We start from the raw sequence: 6,000 nt of genomic DNA, 5'->3' as shown, positions 1-6,000 counted from the left end.
ACCTCCGATAAAGAAATTCTCTGTGATGGGCCCCAGAGCCCTCGATGAAGTAAGTGCTGAAATCAGTATTAAGTTCCCAGTATTGATATAAGATGGGAAAAAATTGATAAGACTTAAACAGTTGAATACAATTGTCTAGCGTACTGAGTTTCCTATTTTCCAACAATTTTTAATAGAGATGTTGAACAACATCTCTATTCGGAGAAAGCATCAGGTATTGTTGAGATGTGGTGGGGGAGACTAATCAATGCCAATGAGACTAACAAATTGCTGAGATTTCTCTTATGTAACCTCTATGAAGTGATTCTGGGAACCAAATTAAGCTTCTTGTTTCCACTAGTTCCTTTGGCTATTCTAGCTAACAGGCTTCAAATAGGAAATGTGAGTAGAAGTCTTTCTCTCTTCCTCTATATATATGGAATGGAAATATTTGTATAACATCTCAACAAATATCGTTTTGTTTGCAGGTTTGGGTGTTCCTCACTAATTAGTTTGCTTGGTCTTGCACCTCTTGTTGAACGTCTAGGCTTTATCACCGAGTAAGTGAAAAGTTTCATACGAGATTATCTATGAAGATGAAAATGATGTACGAAAATAAAGAAAAGAATACTTGCAAATGTATTATCTTTTTCACTAGAATAAAGAAGAAGCAACATTTTTTTCCAATGAAGAAAAAAAATTAAAAAAATTTCATACATATGTACGTAAGTTCTGTGAAATTTATACCAAATGCCTGGTCCTACAGTTCCATCTACCTTGTGCTACATATTTATACATTAGTAATACAATGAATTCATAAATGACACAATGATTTTTTGGTTTACAATCTAAATTTTTGATCTTAATGTTGAATGCAAATTGCGTTGACCAACATTTTTTGGTTTACAATCTAATTTTTTTATCTTAATGTTGAAGGCAAATTGCATTCTACACCAGACCAATAGGTGGGCTTTTTTATCATGTATTTGGACTACTGAGTCACGGGTGGCTTTTTCTTTTGAGTAAGTGTTTGACATTAGAATGTAATTAATGTAAATCTATTGCAAATTTCTCTTGCAGTTGGTGGACTAATCAATGCCACGTGTGGCAATGCAACAAAGATGCTCATTGCAGTGTTTGCAGTTTACCATGGCAAGACCAATGTGGTCAAGTATTCTCTACTGGGGTCTATACTTTCCAACTTACTTCTTGTGCTTGGTACATCTCTTTTTTGTGGGGGATTAGCAAACATGAAAAAAGAGCAGAGGTTTGACAAGGCAAGTGCTATTTTTTTTTCATTTATGAATATATTTAGGACACCAAAACAATTCCTGACAGATCTAGATACTCATTCATGGGGACTCACTCTAGGTGTTGTACTATTGGTAAATGATGTGCAGGTTGTTTCTGGAATCAATTCCAGTCTTCTTATGATGGCCTCACTGTGTCTCATGCTACCCTTGGCTCTTCAACGGTCTATGGCATATAGTGAAGCAATTGTATCCACACTAAAACTGTCTAGAGTCAGTAGCATTATCATGCTGGTAGCTTATGCTGCATATTTGTTCTTCCAATTAAAGACACACAGGCAACTATTTGAAGAAGGCCAGGTAATAACTAAGTAATAAATTGTAACTATAGCAATTGCATTGGTTCTGGCACTTGATAGTTATTTACAAACAACACATTATACTTATATTGCAGGAACGGAAGAGGAAGAAAATGAGGAAGAACCATCCATAGGACTCATAAGTTCAATTGTGTGGCTCTGCGCTCTTACTGTAGTTATCTCCCTGCTTTCCCAGTATATTGTCGAGACCATTGAGGTGAACATTAGTTCCTTGCAAATGTTAAACTAATTTAGCTGATTATTTGATGTTGTTCTTGCTCATTTTATGAGAGAGCTCAATGGTTTGATCAAGACGTGGCAGAATCATGGGAAATATCTGTGAACTTTATCAGTATAATAATGTTACCGATCGTAGGCAACGCAGCCGAGCACGCTGGCGCTGTATTATTTGCTCTCAAGAACAAGCTTGTAAGTTGCAGATTTATAGATTATAATATTTTTCCTTACAGGGTAAAACTTACAATACATTCTCTAAATTTCCCTACAGGTTGTTCCTACTTGTTTTATATTGTTTACTGTCAATATTTATAATTGAAATGTAACATATTTAACATTCAACAACTAAATTATTCAAATCTTTGCTGACTGCTGCTTCCTTATTTGTGTTATGAAAACATCATTTTTTTTCCATTTTTTTCCTTATGATAATTATTATTATCAATTGCACGGTATTAATAAGATTTTGAAAATTGAAGGTTTGAACATATCTCTATCTGTTGCAGGATATATCATTGGCTGTGGCTATGGGTTCTGCCACACAGATTGCCATGTTCGTGGTAAAACCCATATATAAGGGATTTGATTATGGTAGTTCATTTGATTATAAGGCATTAGATTTGCTCCAAAATTATTGAATAGATTTTCAAAATTCAACTCAGATGTTTTTACTGAAGCATAGGTCATGTAAAGAGTTTTGACTGATTCCATAACTTAAATTATGACTAAGTTTTATTCTTACACCAAGGTAAGTCCCAACTAAGATGTTTTTTTTGAAGCATAGGTCATGTAAAGAGTTTTGACTCATTCCATAACTTAAATTATGATTGAGTTTTGAACATCCCTACATAGATTAAAGGCTAGAAGCCTCTGCATATCTACAGGACAAGGATGGGGTTTAGTGGGATAGAGCTTTTATCAATGTTCTGGTCAAAAGTTTGGTTCAACATGATTTGTAGTTTCCAATCACTTTGAGATATATATTTTTTATCATTCTGAAAAATATGTATTTTTGTAGCCATTAGTGGCCTTCAATTTAATTAAAAAGTTGAGTGTCCAAATTCCCAAAAGAAGTTAAGCAACTACAAGCAAAGCGAAATCCAATCACCTTAAGAGAAAGCGGTAAAATATTATAAGATTTTGATCAAGTGAGACAATTCAATATTGAAAAAGACCATATTTTTTATCAAATATTTGTTATTGGAACTTGAAAGAGCATATTTGAAGATTGAGAGATAATCTATGTTGAAAATGTTATAGAATATGTAAATTTGACATAATCTAAGTGATTTCTTTTTATATTCTAGCTTTGAATGGCATTTTGTTTACTATTTTTTATATTCAATGATCTTCTATATAAATTTATGTGTTAGGGCGTTTCCTTTGCAACATCTAGTGCAATTGCTAGTATTTCCTTATGGGGGAGCCAAGGACCATAATTAATTCCATTGGGTTGGAGAATGTTTGTGACGAGAGTAGGATGGCGATGAAGGAGGACAACTACCCTCCACAAATTCACTATGCACTAATGTGTCACCATACTCCAATCTTAAGACCTCATAATGGTTGATCTCTATAGATGTTGCAAGAGATAACAATCTTGGTCAAACGCAAGTCACCTCGCATTGAATTCACCATGAATTGTTCATAGGGTTTGGAGGTTTCCATTGAAGGTGTCACATACTTCAAGGTTGACTCTAGTCATTTGAGGTAGTAGGAATAAATGTTTTTCATCTCTGGGGATTTTTATAGCACTGAGCATAATTACAGGCTTGGAAACTTGCGAATTTTAAAGGATTTTTCTTGCTTGTTTGCTCGTTCCAACCAAGAGGAAGGGCCAAGCCCTCCTAGTCTGGTTCCTTCATTCTCGCCCCTATATCACATTTGGTTAATCATTGTGTTCCTGCAATCTCTTGTGTTACGATGAGACTTTTTTCAATTTCCACTTTGGACAGGCTAGTTGTTCATGAAGTCGTTCCTTGTTTTGCAGCTTCAAACTCTCACGCAAATAAGAGTTTCAACTAGTGTTTCATTCTTGATGTGTCAGACTCTTTGGGAAACTCTTCTCTCAAATGATTTCCATTCTAAATCTTAGGTATTTTTTACCTCCTCTAGTTGGCTCATCACATTATTTATTGGGAATCTTCCTAAGCTTGATTTATTAGGAAACTTTTTTGTCTTCTTCATGTTCTTTTCCCAAGCCTTTTTTGTGGAGGATTCTCATGTTTTCATGTTACTCCTCTCCGTGGTTATTCTCTCCCTACTCCATTACTTTATCCTGCTTCTCTCTTCATCTAGTTGTTAGCTCTAGCCACTCATCATGACTCGCCAAAGAGCATGCTTGAGAAGGGGGTTTGATATTGTGATGGGTCAATAGTGCCCAAGATCAAGCTTGAGCATATGCCACCTCAAAAAGATATAGAGCACACACACCACTAGTGGTCCAACAAGAAATTGAAGACATTGAATAGGAAGTGGTTGAGGAAAGAGAAGATGTCTCTGACTCAAAATTCATGGCATCCATCTCTAGCAAAGTCCCACACTTGGGATCGAAAAGAGGAAACCACAACTAATATCTTCTTACAGTTGATCTCTACTGGCACCTTAAGGAGTTGTTGGGCAAAGTTTTTTTTTTGAATGTAATGAAAGTCGTGATGAACTCCTCTTTCGAATGGAGGAATTACACTTGTTATACTATATTATGGACAAGTGTATGTAGCACATGGAAGTTACTCTTCAGCATGATTGTGACCCACCTCCTCCTAGTCAATCTTGATCCTCCAACTCTAAGAAATTGGCACTGTTGTTCTTGTTAGCTTACTGCAGATGACACTTGATTTATTAGATATGTTATAGCTAGATTCTATGTGCTTTTTATTTTATATAATTGTAATTTATGGGGCTGAAAAGCCCAATTTTTGTACTAATCATATCGAACATATCATGCAAATTATGCATATTTTGATAATCGTATGTTGAAACCTGAGATTTTTCCTATGGTCTGGTCTCTAGACTAATAGAATAAGGCATTTTGAAGCGTTATCTTTTTTTTTTCACAAAGTCGGTTGCTATATTGATATCTGAAAAAAGGGGAGTTTGGACTCCTGAGGTACATTAAGTGCAGAAAGATGCCAGGATCAATGGAGTTACAAAACAGGACTTTCTCCTTGATCCTCCTTGTTCTGTCTTTGAGAAACTCTTGACTAAAGTAGACTCTTACATATTGGGACAACAGAAATTGACATTTGCAAAACATCTCTAATCTATGTTAATGTGACTAATGTGCCTTGCTGTGGATTCCTCCGGCTTTGCATCCCCTTCTGTATGCTTGGCACTTGAAGAGCTTGGGACTGCGTTGTTGCTTTTGTCCATCATGTACTTCAGGATCGTTATGGACTCCTCCGCGTGGCTGCACCTGTTGGACAAATGGTTGAATTGTTCATGAAGGGAAGAGACCCTGTGCAAGAACAGATCAATTTCTGCTCGGTACTTGTCATTGATGGCGCGGTTCTGGCTGTCGACTCTTGCTTCCAGATTCCTCTGCTGATTGTCCAAAATATTTTGCTGGGCTCTGATTTCTTCCAGCTCAGCTTGAAGATCTGAGCAATGCAAACAATCCTCATTGCGAGCCATTGAAGTAGGCGGGGGAGAGAGATTTAAAAGGCGGATAGAGAGATTTAAGTGGCGGATAGGAGCAGAAAGGAACTGTCTGTGGATTCGGGCAAAAAATGCAGCGCGGGCAGCAGGGCTCTGAAGAGAAATAGGAGAAGAGTGCCGAAAGAGGGCGCTATGAGCAGCATACAGGAATAGGGACGCATGAAGAAGGAAGAGGGGAGGAGAATATAAGGTGAGGCGGGAGGGATGAAGACCCATCACGGGGAAGGAGCGGGATTCCATAGAATGGCGCGGGGTGATCAGATGATTGTCCTGGGAAGCCCGATTGCCAAGAGTGAAGTGAGAGAAGCCGGCGGGATTACTGAGTATGTGTAGATTTTTGCAGGGATAATATCTTTGTCGAATCTCTATGCAGATAGTGATCATGCTGTGGATTTGGGATATCTGAGTCCACTCCTTTCTGTCAGAGCTGTTCAAATTGATGCTGATTGGGTTGATTCGAATCATGGCAAGGCCTGTTGGCTCTCCTCATCGTTGCAACGTAGGCTACCTGCTGTCCT

At 37.3% G+C, this 6,000-nt stretch overlaps 1 pseudogene; it reads left to right on the top strand.

Moving 5' to 3' along the window:
- The first annotated feature begins 225 nt into the window (after positions 1-225).
- On the top strand, positions 226-5,428 carry LOC149220022 (vacuolar cation/proton exchanger 3-like; annotated as a pseudogene).
- The last annotated feature ends 572 nt before the right edge of the window (positions 5,429-6,000 follow it).

This window comes from Pinus tabuliformis, chromosome Q (assembly GCF_031772625.1).
Source record: "Pinus tabuliformis cultivar Carrire ecotype Pingquan chromosome Q, CPIR1, whole genome shotgun sequence".
Taxonomy (NCBI): domain Eukaryota; kingdom Viridiplantae; phylum Streptophyta; class Pinopsida; order Pinales; family Pinaceae; genus Pinus; species Pinus tabuliformis.
Note: the sequence above shows the minus strand (reverse complement) of the source record. Positions and strands in the feature narration are given on the sequence as shown.